This window comes from Somniosus microcephalus, chromosome 5, assembly GCF_052327205.1.
Source record: "Somniosus microcephalus isolate GS21.2 chromosome 5, FLI_Smic_1.0, whole genome shotgun sequence".
Lineage (NCBI taxonomy): Eukaryota > Metazoa > Chordata > Chondrichthyes > Squaliformes > Somniosidae > Somniosus > Somniosus microcephalus.
Window position 1 is genome coordinate 139,629,150 of NC_140991.1, and position 13,047 is coordinate 139,642,196.

The following is a 13,047-nucleotide window of genomic DNA, read 5'->3' on the forward strand; positions in this document are numbered from 1 at the left end:
GTCCCTTGCAGTCAGAATCAGTGGAATTTATAATGGGGAACAAAGAAATGGTGACCAATTAAATACATACTTTGGTTCTGTCTTCACAAAGGAGGACACAAATAACCTCCCAGAGATGTCGGGGAACATAGGGTCTAATGAGAGGGAGGAAGTGAATGAAATCAGTATTTGTAGGGAAATGATGTTCGGGAAATTGATGGGATTGAAAGCCGATAAATCCCCAGGGCCTGATAATCTACATCCTAGGGTACTTAAGGAAGTGGCCCTAGAAATAGTAGATGCATTGCTGGTCATCTTCCAAAATTCTATAGACTCTGGAACAGTTCCCATGGATTGGAGGGTAGCTAATGTAATCCCACTATTCAAAAAAGGTGGTAAAGAGAAAACGGGGAATTATAGACCGGTAAGCCTGACATCGGTAGTGGGGAAAATGCTCGAGTCCATTATAAAAGATGTAATAGCAGAGCACTTGGAAAACAGTGACAGGATCGGACAAAGTCAACATGGATTTACAAAAGGTAGATCGTGCTTGACTAATCTACTGGAATTTTTTGAGGATGTAACTGGTTGAATAGATAAGGGAGAACCAGTGGATGTGGTGTATTTGGACTTTCAGAAGGCTTTCGATAAGGTCCCGCATAAGAGATTAGCGTGTAAAGTTAAAGCACATGGGATTGGGCGTAAGGTACTGACTTGGATAGAGAACTGGTTGGCAGACAGGAAGCAAAGAGTTGGAATTAACGGGTATTTTTCCGAATGGCAGGCAGTGACTAGTGGGGTACCGCAGGGATCGGTGCTAGGACCCCAGCTATTCACAATATATATAAGTGATCTAGACGAGGGAACTAGATGTAATATCTCCAAGTTTGCTGACAACACAAAGCTGGGTGGGCGTGTGTGCTGTGAGGAGGATGCAGAGAAACTCCAATATGATTTGGATAGGTTGGGCGATTGGGCAGATGCATGGCAGATGCAGTATAATGTGGATAAATGCGAGGTTATCCAATTTGGTGGCAAAAACAGGAAGGCAGATTATTATCTGAATGGCAGTAGATTGGGAGAAGGGGAAGTGCAACGAGACCTGGGTGTCCTTGTGAACCAGCCGCTGAAGGTAAGCATGCAGGTGCAGCAGGAGGTTAAGAAGGCAAATGGTATGTTGGCCTTCATAGTGAGAGGATTCGAGTACAGGATCAAGGATGTCTTGCTGCAGTTGTACAGGGCCTTGGTGAGACCACACCTTGAGTATTGTGTGCAGTTTTGGTCGCCTTATCTGAGGAAGGATGTTCTTGCCATGGAGGGAGTGCAACGAAGATTCACCAGACCTGGGATGGCAGGAATGACGTATGAGGAGAGATTGTTTGATTGGGCTTATATTCATTGGAGTTTAGAAGAATGCGAGGGGATCTCATTGAAACTTATAAAATTCTAACAGGATTAGACAGACTAGATGCAGGAAGGATGTTCCCGATGGCGGGGGAGTCCAGAACCAGGGGTCACAGTCTAAAGATAAGGGGTAAGCCATTTAGGACAGAGATGAGGAGGAATTTCTTCACCCAGAGAGTGGTGAACCTGTGGAATTCTCTACCACAAAAGGCAGTTGAGGCAAATTCATTAAATATATTCAAGAAGGAGTTAGATATATTTCTTAAGGCTAAAGTGATCAAGGGCTATGGGGAGAAAGCAGGGACAGGGTACTGAATTTGGATGATCAGCCATGATCTCATTAAATGGCGGAGCAGGCTCGAAGGGCTGAAAGGCCTACTCCTGCTCCTATCTTCCATGTTTCTATGTTTCTATGTTTCTATGCACTCATCACTCACCTGAACACCGGACATCTTGAACCCTCCAAGCCCTTTAGCCCAACAGTCCGTCTCGCTAACTTGGCGTGGTTTGGAGCCATAGGGCAGCCCACACTTCAGGGCTAAAAGTAGGGATTACACCAAAAACTGCCTGTTAACTATATGTTAACAGGCAGTTAATTGGCACTAATCCCCTTCCCGCCTCGGGGAGGCGGCTCCCAGCACAGGTCGGGTACCCGCCTCCTGGGAAACGAGCATGGAGGCGGGTTGGGGGCGGGAAGGGTTTGTGCCCCCCAATTCTGCAATTTTCCCCCCACTCCCGCCTCCAAACCCACCACCATGGTGTTATGTTCATAAATAAATAGACGTTTTCATTATGAACAGCTAGCTTGAGCTAGTCATTTATTCAGCCATGTGGACTAGTGTACAGGCGTCCATCTTGACTACTGCCTTGTGGGTAGCCCCCTACTAAACATACAGCTCCACCTAGTGTACCATTCTAGAATGACATGTTACTGATCATTACATCCCCCTTCCTTAGCGGTTAAACAAAATCAATATCAATCAATATCAATCAATCATAACGACATAAACATCTTCACAACAGTCAACACATTTTCAAAGCTTTACTTTATGAACTCTAAGCTTTTCATTCTTTTATTATAGTTTTCTTTGTACTCAAAGATTAAGTCTATCAGGCTTTTTTACTTCACGTGTGGATCTTCTCAGCACAGGTAAGTCTTATGTGTTTGCATGAGAGTCTGTATGTGTGTTTGTGTTAGATTGTTCTGGTGGTGAGTGACAAGATTCAGTTGCGGCATTGTCATCGATTTGCTCTTGGATAGTTTCTTGTGTTTTCAGGAGGGAACGGCGGTTCCTCCTGAGAATCTGTCCTTCCTCAGTTCTAACAGTGTATGACCTTGGTCCTACTTCCTCAAGAACTGTAGCTTTCCTGTTCCATGCATCTGGATCCTCAATCCTGACAACATCATCCCTTGTCAATGGTTTCAGAGTTTTGGATGACTTGTCATAGTGTGATTTCTGTTTCAGCTTTAACAGTTGAAGTCTCTGTCTCAGTTCCTTACTCTGCTTTTCTTTTGCACAGCAGGGTAGTGTGGTGCGCAACTTGCGACCCATTAGGAGCTCAGCAGGTGAAGAATCACAGTCTAAAGGTGAGGCTCGGTAGCTCAGCAGGGCGAGATAAGGACCAGACTTGCTTTCTGTTGCTTTCTTCAGTAGCTGTTTGAGAACTTGAACACCTTTCTCTGCCTTACCATTCGACTGAGCATACAGAGGACTGGATGTGATGTGTTGAAAGTCATAATGAGCTGCAAACTGTTGCCACTCCTTACAGTTGAAGCACGGACCATTGTCGCTAATGGCAATCCTGGGAATTCCATGTCTGGCGAAGATGGATTTAACATGCATTTTGACACTGCTTGCTGATGTGCTTGAGAGCAATGCCATCTCAGGATAGTTAGAATAGTAGTCAATCACTATTAGATAGTCTTTACCATTCAAATGAAAAAGGTCCATACCAACCTTTTGCCACGGTGCTGTTGGTAAGTCAGCTGCTATCATTGGTTCCTTTGCTTGTTTGTTTTGGTGTTTCTGACATGTCTCACATATGCCTATCATGTTCTCAATGTCCTTATTTATGCCAGGCCAATAAACAGTGTCTCTTGCTCTCCTTTTGCATTTTTCAATTCCGAGGTGTCCCTCATGAATACTTTTGAGCACGTCTTGACGTAGAGCCTGTGGAATGACTATTCTGTTCTGTTTTAGTAATAGTCCACTTGCGACACTTAACTCTGACCTGATGTGATAGTACTTTGGACAGGAACCTTTTGGCCAACCATGATGAATGTTCTCTATTATTGTTTGTAACACTGTATCTTTTACTGTTTCTTCTGCTATTTGCTTTGATTTTGTGTCTGACATGGGCAGCGCGGCAGTGACCATACTCACATGAACATCCATGTCTTCCTCAGTAGAGCTCACATGACTCATTGTGGGTGCTCGGGATAGTGCATCTGCTAACACTATGTGTTTGCCTGGTGTGTAGATCAGTTCAAAGTCATATCTTTGCAGCTTCATCATGAGTCGTTGAATCCTTGGAGACATCTCATTCAGATTTTTTTTAATGATGGCAACCAGTGGGCAGTGGTCTGTTTCAACTGTGAAGGTGGGAAGTCCATATATGTAGCCATGGAACTTTCCTAGTCCAACTACGAAGCCTAGACATTCCTTTTCAATCTGGGCGTATCGACACTCAGAGTCAGTCATAGACCTGGAGACATAGGCAACAGGCTTCCAATCTTCACCCTCTGCTTGTAGCAAGACCACGCCTAGGCCATCTTTTGATGCATCCGTTGACACTTTGATTCTCTTTGTTGGGTCAAAGAAGGTGAGTACAGGTGTGGTTGTCAGCACTGTTTTGAGGTTCATCCACTCTTGTTCATGTCTTTCTCTCCATGCGAACTCATTTGTTTTATGTAGCAGGTCTCGCAGACAGGCTGTCTTGGCTGACAAGTTAGGAATGAACTTTCCAATGAAGTTTATCATCCCCATGATGCGTAGCACTCCGTTTTTGTCAGTGGGTCGGGGCATTTTGAGTATGCCGTTTACTTTTTCCATATCTGGCTCTATTCCTTTACCAGATAGATTATCTCCTAGGAAAGTGACTTCCTGGATGCCAAACTGACACTTGGCTTTGTTGAGCTTCAGTCCATTCCGGCGTATTCTCTGTAGCACTTTAGTCAGTCTCTCATTGTGTTCTTTCAGTGTGGAGCCCCAGATGATGATGTCATCAACATAGACCCGAACTCCTTCCAGACCTTCAATTATGTGTTCCATCGCTCTATGAAAGATTTCAGATGCAGATATTATCCCGGAAGGCATTCTGAGGAAACAATACCTGCCAAATGGTGTGTTGAAGGTACAGTTTTTGGTGCTCTCTTCATCCAGTTTTAGTTGCCAAAATCCTTGTGAGGCATCGAGCTTTGTGAAGTATCTGGCACCTGACATTTCACTGGTGATTTCTTCTCGCTTGGGAATCTGGTAGTGTCCACGTTTTATGTTTGCATTTAAGTCCTTTGGATCCATGCATACTCTTAGATCATTGTTCTTTTTCTTTACACATACCATGGAGTTAACCCAGTCTGTTGGCTCTTCGACTTTCCTGATGACTCCTAGTGTGGTCATTCTGTCCAGTTCTTTCTTGAGCCGGTCACGCAGGTGTGCTGGAACTCTCCGTGGAGCATGTACCACTGGCTGAGCATTCTCCTTTAGCTGGATCTTGTAAGTGAATGGTAGAACTCCAAATCCTTTGAACACATCCTGGAAATTACTCACTACAGAATCCATTGCGTCATCTGGTCTGCACAGTTTATACGGTAGACTCTCTTGACCAGTTCTAAGTCCTCACAAGCTTTGTCACCTAGTAGTGAATCAAGTCCTTCCAGCACAACAGAAAACATGAGATGATGCACTTTGTCTTTGACTGTCACTTTAATGTGCATACACCTAAGCTATCTATTTTCTGTCCATTCTATTCTTCAGTAGTACTGACTTTTTCTGTATTTTGGGCTTTTCTTTCATATTTTTAATGTCACTCATACTGATTAAGTTTGCTTTTGCCCCAGTGTCTAGTTTCAATGTGACTAATGCTCCAATTACCTGCAATGGCATCATCCATTTGTCCTCTTTTACTGCATTAACTTTATGTTCAGCATTGTCCATTCCTGAGGGCTGCACATTTTCTGTATCCTTTTGATATTGTCACATGACACCATTCCTACAAAAAATGTTTCACTTAAATCAGTGTCCTCAATCACATTGACTCGTTGCCCTTTCTTTGTTTTTACTTTTGAAAAGCATTGTTTGGCAAAGTGATTCTTTCCATTACATTTTGTGCACATTTTCCCAAACGCTGGGCATTGTCTTGGCTGGTGCTGGTAACCACAGCGTTTACAATTAAAAATTCCATCCTCCGATTGCTTTGCATTTCTGTTCTGCCCATGTTTCTTCCCCTCGTAGGACACAGCACCGACAGCAGCACAGTCACTCATTACAGTCGCATTATTATTAATTTCACTGAAAGTCTTCACGTGCTTCTGAGCTAGCTCACTGGCATGGCATATTTTCACAGCATCCTCCAATGTTAGTTCAGTTTCTCTCAACAAACGTTCCCTGACTTTTTTATCATGAATACCAAACACAATCTGGTCATGAATCATAGATGGTTTCAGTTCAGAGAAATTACATGTCTGTGCTTTCAGTTTCAGATCAGTCACAAAGCTATCAAAAGTCTAATTTTGCTGCTGTGTCCGTGAATGGAACACGTGCCTCTCATAGGTCTCGTTCTTTTTGGGAGAACAATGTGTATCAAACTTCTTTAGCACATCGTCCATTTTTTCTCTGTCCTCCTCTTGATCAAACACAAACATATTAAATACCTCTATCGCCTGCGGGCCTGCAACCATGAGCAGTAATGCTATTTTTCTTGTGTCTGGCTTTGTACCGAACCCGATGGCGGCAATGTAGAGTTCGAATTGTTGTTTGAAAGTCCGCCAATTGCAGTCGACATTCCCCGTGAGTTTCAAACCCTCCGGTGGCTTCAAATTCTCCATGTCGCATTTCACAATATTCAGCAGATATTACCAATCCTGGTACCATGTTATGTTCATAAATAAATTGACGTTTTCATTATGAACAGCTAGCTTGAGCTAGTCATTTATTCAGCCATGTGGACTAGTGTACAGGCATCCATCTTGACTACTGCCTTGTGGGTAGCCCCCTACTAAACATACAGCTCTACCTAGTGTACCATTCTAGAATGACATGTTACTGATCATTACACATGGGGCTTGGAAATTCAAGCCCGTTGTGTCAGTAACCATTCCCTGAAATGTTTGACCCTGCATAGCATGCTCAAAGCTGACTCCTTGGAAATAAGAATTATCTTTGTAGAAATTTACGCTTAGCTGTGGAACTCTGAATCAATAAAAGCTATGCAGCTAGCAGATCCCTCATTGAGCAGCACCTGGAGTTCTGAAGCAAAGATTCAGTGCCTGAACTGGTCTGCCGGTTGCCTCTTATGCAGCCACAGAGAGTGTCTTGCATCATCATGCTGTGCTGGACGCTGCAAAACTTTGTTGTGCAAGGAGGACTGCACATGGAGCTACCACTGGAGGAAGGCCTTCACCCTATGAGGGAGAGGATGATCCTGATAAATAGGATGCTGAGGAAGCTGAGAGCGCCCAGCGGTTGTCTGTCAGCAGAGCTATTTGTCAGCAGATTATTGATGAGGACTGAAGATACCCTCCCCACCCCCACCCCATATTAACAGTGTTTTCAAATACACGTGCCAACCCTTCCACACTACAAGCAACACCATCTACTCAATAACAAGGCTGATAGCAATGTTAGATCACATTACAAGGTCACAATCCAGCAGAGGAACATTAAGCCTGCAAATTGCATTATGGGCTTATTGGCTTACATGCATGCCTGCCCAATTTTTTCATCCCAGTGTGTGCTCACAGTGCCTGCCTTCCGGGCTCTATTGCTCCCCCAGTGACTGCAGCAATGGGTATTTGAGGCTTAATCAAGGGCTCTTGAGATGCCAGTGGTTGGTACTTCTGGGAGCTCAGGACTGAAAGGACCCAGCTGCAAACTGCAACAACTCAATGTCTGGGCATCTCCATCTACTTCAGCAGAGCTAGGGCATGTGAGAGCCCTCTAGATAACTCATCCCTTGGCCTTCCCTGCCACCTCCACCTGTTTCTGCTCATTTGTCCTCAGTGAATCAGCGGCCCCCTCACAGTCACTACGTCAGACGGGATGCCAGTTTCTGAGCTGATGCTTGGCTTGGTCGCAAGTGTCAGTGCATTATTATCCAGGCATTCATCTTCATTTTGCCAGGCACCAGTGTCAGAGTTACCTGTTAGACTTAGAGAACAAGGAAAGGGACAGGGACAGGGCCAAGAGTTAGGTTGAAGTTTAGAGAACAAGCACAAGTCAGGTCCCTGTCAGTGCTGCCACAGCAGGCTGTTATGTTCAAGAGGTAAATGCGTAAATGACTGAAACAGTTCAGTTGTAAGAGAAGAGAGAGGCATGATGCCCACAAACCATGTTGTGAGATCCAGGCCTTCAGCCTTGCCATCTCCAATGCTGACTGCTACTTCTCCCATTATATCAATGGCAGCTTCTTCCATTTGTACAATGACAGAACCTTCTGCTGTGCTGGTTGTCTTACTCCTGTTGTGTGAAAGCTTTTCTGGCAAGAAGAGTGAAAGCATGTAAATGTGTGCTCTGGGCAAAGGTTTTGAACCATGTATGACCCAGTTTACCATGGTGTGCAGGAAAAGGAGAAGCAACAAGTGTGACCAAGAGAGAGAAGTAGTTGTGAGGACAGTAGCAGCCTCTGAGGGTGTGAGTGAAAGCAAGAATAAGATGCAGTGAAGTATTTCCTGCTGACAAATGGACAGGCATGGAAGCGGATAAGAAAATAATTAATTGTGCAAAAGCAAAGGTAGGAAATGCACAGAGAAAATGAGAGGTGTGAAGGGGAGCCTTACCTTAGCACTTCTGGTGAGATGATAACATTTCTTTTTCAGATTTTCCTGGCATCCAGCCCTCTTACTGCGCCCAGGAACCACCAAGTGAAAACTAATGGTAGGCCCAGAATAGTGGCAGTGATGGCTCCTATTTCTATAAATGGAGTGAGAGGGCCTAATAGAGCCCCCTGTCCATCCAAATCAGCCTCCTGAACGTACCTTTGTAGGCCTCAGTCTCTGCCAAGGCCTAGAAAAAGTGATAGGTTTCTTCATCTTCGGGGCTCTTCTGCCTCTTTAAGGTGTCCTGCCACCTCCTCTATGCTGTAATGGCAGTCTCACTGCAGCACTGCCACATGTTCCAGCCCCAGCAACAGCTCATATAGCAAGGGTCCAGGCCTGCATAACAAATGTCTCTAACCCAGGAAAAAGAAGTATTGACTCACCAGCATTGATACCGCCACAAAAAGAAGAATACAGCCCATGAGCTTTACTCTCATCTTTAAGTAGGTTAGACAATATTACTTTTGCAAGATAATATCCATCAGCTGGCATTATTGCTTACATAGCAGTCTTTTGGGTCTAAGACATTTTCAAAATATTTACTAAGGTTGATGGAATGGACAGAGTACCATTGATGGATTTGAAGAAACAGTTTACTCTTTTGGTGTGCCTCAATAAATCCGAGACTCGATGTTAGCGAAACAAAACAAGGCTTTTATTGACTTAGAAGGTAACACACAGAGGAGAATGTATCTTCCATCCAGAGGTCTGCCGTACTGGATGTGCTGCAGGCTGGGCCAGCTTACATAGGAGCCAGGTATGGGCGGAGCCCTACACACAGTACAATACAATGGAAATGAAACTGAAACCAACCACAGTCACAGGCAGAGAAATACTGATGAGTGATGAATGGAATATTTCATCACATTCACCCCTTCTATAGATTTAGTCTGTTCGGGGGTTTGATAGTCCTCTGCGACCGACGTGGCTGTTGTGGTGCTGCGGGTGTCGGCTGGGTGTCCCCGGTGGCCTCCTGGGTCTCTGCCAGGGGTGCCGCCAGGGTTGTTGAAGGGGTAGTTGGTGGGGGTACCGTTGGTCGATGTTCTTCCGGGGGTGATGAAAGAGTAGTGGGTGGGTAAGAGTTGCTGTGGTCGTTGTTGCTGCTGTTGTCGTGGTTGTTGTCGTTACCGGCTGGGGCGACGTCTTTTATGGACACGGTGCCCTCCCTTCCGTCGGCGTGCTGGACATATGCGTATTGGGGGTTGGCGTGGAGTAGGTGCACTGAATCCATGAGAGGGTCTGTCTTGTGGCCCCTCACATGCCTTCGCACGAATACCGGACCTGGGGTGGAGAGCCATGACGGCATGGATACGCCTGAGGTGGATTTCCGGGGAAAGACGAACATTCGCTCGTGAGGCGTGGCATTAGTGGCAGTACACAATAGCGACCGTATCGAATGGAGCACATCTGGGAGGACTTCCTGCCAGCGGGAGATAGGGAGGCCTTTGGTCCTTAGAGCTAGAGTGACTGCTTTCCATACTGTCCCGTTCTCTCGCTCCACTTGACCGTTACCCCGGGGGTTGTAGCTGGTGGTACGGCTCGTGGTGATCCCCCTGGACAGCATGTACTGGCGTAGCTCTTCACTCATGAAGGACGCCCCCCTATCCGTATGGATGTAGCTCGGCATACCGAACAGGCAGAACAGGCTGTTGAGGCATTTAATGACCGTGGCGCTGGTCATGTCTGGGCAGGGGAAGGCGAATGGGAAACGAGAGTATTCGTCCACAATGTTCAGGAAGTAAACATTGCGGTCGACGGACGGGAGGGGGCCCTTGAAATCTAAGCTGAGCCGCTCAAAGGGCCGTGTAGCTTTGATTAAGTGGGCTCTATCTGGGCGGTAGAACCAAGGCTTGCACTCAGCGCAAGTGCGACAGTTCCTGGTCAGGGATCGAACTTCCTCAATCGAGTAGGGTAAGTTGCGGGACTTTATGAAGTGGAACAGCCGCGTGACCCCTGGGTGGCAGAGGTCATTGTGGAGGGTCTGTAGCCGATCCCCGATGGCGCTGGCACACATCCCTCGTGAGAGGGCGTCGGGGGATTCGTTAAGGGCCCCTGGCCGGTAAATGATGTCATAATCGAAGGTGGAGAGCTCGATCCGCCACCTAAGAATCTTATCATTTTTAATCTTCCCCCTCTGTTTATTATTGAACATAAACGCTACCGACCGCTGGTCGGTAAGTAGGGTGAAGCGTTTGCCGGCTAGGTAGTGGCGCCAGTGGCGCACTGCCTCCACGATGGCTTGGGCCTCCTTTTCTACGGAGGAGTGTCTGATCTCGGGCCCTTGGAGGGTCCTCGAGAAGAAAGCTACGGGCTGCCCCGCCTGGTTGAGGGTGGCCGCCAAGGCAAAGTCAGACGCATCACTTTCCACTTGAAAGGGAGTGTTCTCGTCCACTGCCTGTAGCGTGGCCCGCTCAATATCCTGCTTAATGCTTTTGAAGGCGGCATGGGCCTCAGCAGAGAACGGAAAAGAGGATGCTTTCAAGAGGGGGCGGGCTTTGTCGGAGTAGTTGGGGACCCATTGGGAATAATAAGAAAATAACCCCAGGCACCTTTTCAGGGCTTTGGGAGTGTTGGGCAGGGGCAGCTCCCGTAGGGGGCGCAATCGGTCGGGGTCTGGTCCGATTTCCCCATTCTCCACCATGCTGCCTAGTATGCAGAGGCGCGTGGTGTTGTAAACGCACTTGTCCTCGTTGTAGGTGAGGTTGAGTTTTTGTGCGGTTTTCAGGAACCTCTCGAGGTTCGAGTCGTGATCCTGCTGGTTGTGACCGCAGATGGTGACGTTGTCGAGGTAGGGGAAGGTTGCCTGCAAGTGGTGGTCATCGACCATGCGGTCCATCTCCCTCTGGAAGACCGAGACCCCATTCGTCACCCCAAAGGGGACTCTGAGGAATTGGTAGAGGCGTCCGTTCGCCTCGAAGGCGGTGTATGGGCAGTCCTCTGGTCTGATAGGGAGCTGGTGGTACGCTGACTTGAGGTCGATGGTGGAGAACACCTGGTATTGGGCAATTTGGTTCACCATTTCTGATATGCGGGGTAGCGGGTAGGCGTCTAGTTGGGTGTACATGTTGATCGTTTGGCTAGAGTCGATCACCATCCGTTTCTTCTCGCTACCCCTTACCACCACCACTTGGGCGCGCCACGGGCTGTTGCTGCGTTCAATAATGCGCTCTTTCAGGAGCCTGTCTACCTCGGTCGCGATAAACCGCCTGTCCTCCCAGCTGTACCTCCTGCTTTTGGTCGCTATTGGCCGGCAGTTAGGGGTAAGGTTCGCGAATAGCGAAGGCGGCTTTACCTTCAGGGTAGCCAGACCGCACACTGTGAGGGGCGGCTGGGACCCACCGTAATTGAGCGTGATGCTTTGGTGGTAGCACTGGAAATCCAGGCCCAAGATCACGCTCGCACATAGATTCTTCATGATTAATACTTTAAAATTATCGTATACAGTTCCGTTAACGGACAATTGTACCGTGCAGTAACCCATAATGGTCGATGTCTGGGTTTTATCAGCCATAGAGATGGTACCCCGAGTAGGGACCACCTTTAGGGAGAGTTGTTGTACCAGTTCAGGGTGGATAAAACTCTCCATGCTTCCACTGTCAATTAAACATTTAACCCTGCACCCGTTTACCTCGATGTCCACCATTGATTTGGATAGCGGGCGCGGCCTGGTCTGGTCCACTGTGACCGATGCCACTGTAGGGCCCTGATCGAGACAAGATGGCGTCCACGCTGTCTGCTCACAAGATGGCGGACCCCACGAGGTCGGGCAAGATGGCGTCCAAGATGGCCGCTCCCACGGCGCACATGCGGCGGTGGCGGGTTTTCCGGCAGGGTTCCCTCTGCACACCTTCCCGAAGTGCCCCTTCTTACCGCACTTAAAGCAGGTGGTGCCTTTCGCCGGGCACAGGTTTCTGGTGTGCTTCGGCTGCCCGCAGAAGTAGCAGTTGGGTCCCCGACGCGTCACGGCTGTCGTAGGGCTTCTGGGGGGAGAGCGGGGCCCCGACGGTGTCGGGCTGCCGGGCGGGGAAGATGCCTTCCAAGATGGCGGTGCCCTTGGTGCACACGTGGTGGCGTGGACGGCGCGGGCTGAAGAGTAGGCGTCCGAGTTTCTCTGGGCCACATCCAGGGATCGTGCGGTGTCCGCAGCCTGTTTCAGGTCCAATCCCGTTTTTTCCAGCAGTCTCTGCCGGATGTAAGTGGAGCTGAGGCCTGTGATAAAGGCATCACGAACAAGCTCATCAGTGTACACTGCGGCTTTTACATCTTGGCACTTGCAGTCTTTGCCAAGTGTTTTCAGGGTGCCTAGGAACTCCTCCACCGATTCCCCAGGTCACTGTGCGCGAGTAGCGAGCAGATGCCTAGCATACACCTCATTCGTAGGCTGCTGGTAATGTGCCTTTAAGATGTCGCAGGCGGCCGGGTACGTGTCAGCGTCTTGGATGAGGGGGTAAACCCGGTGGCTTACCCAATTCCGCAGAATTCCGAGTTTCATACTCGCAGCGTCTGTAGCGTCTTTGACGGCTGCGGAATTGTCCAGGAACAATTCCATACACATAAACCAGTGTCCAAAGCGTGCCGATGCGTCCGAAGCATGCTGGTCCAAATCCAAATGTTCGGGTTTCAAGAGT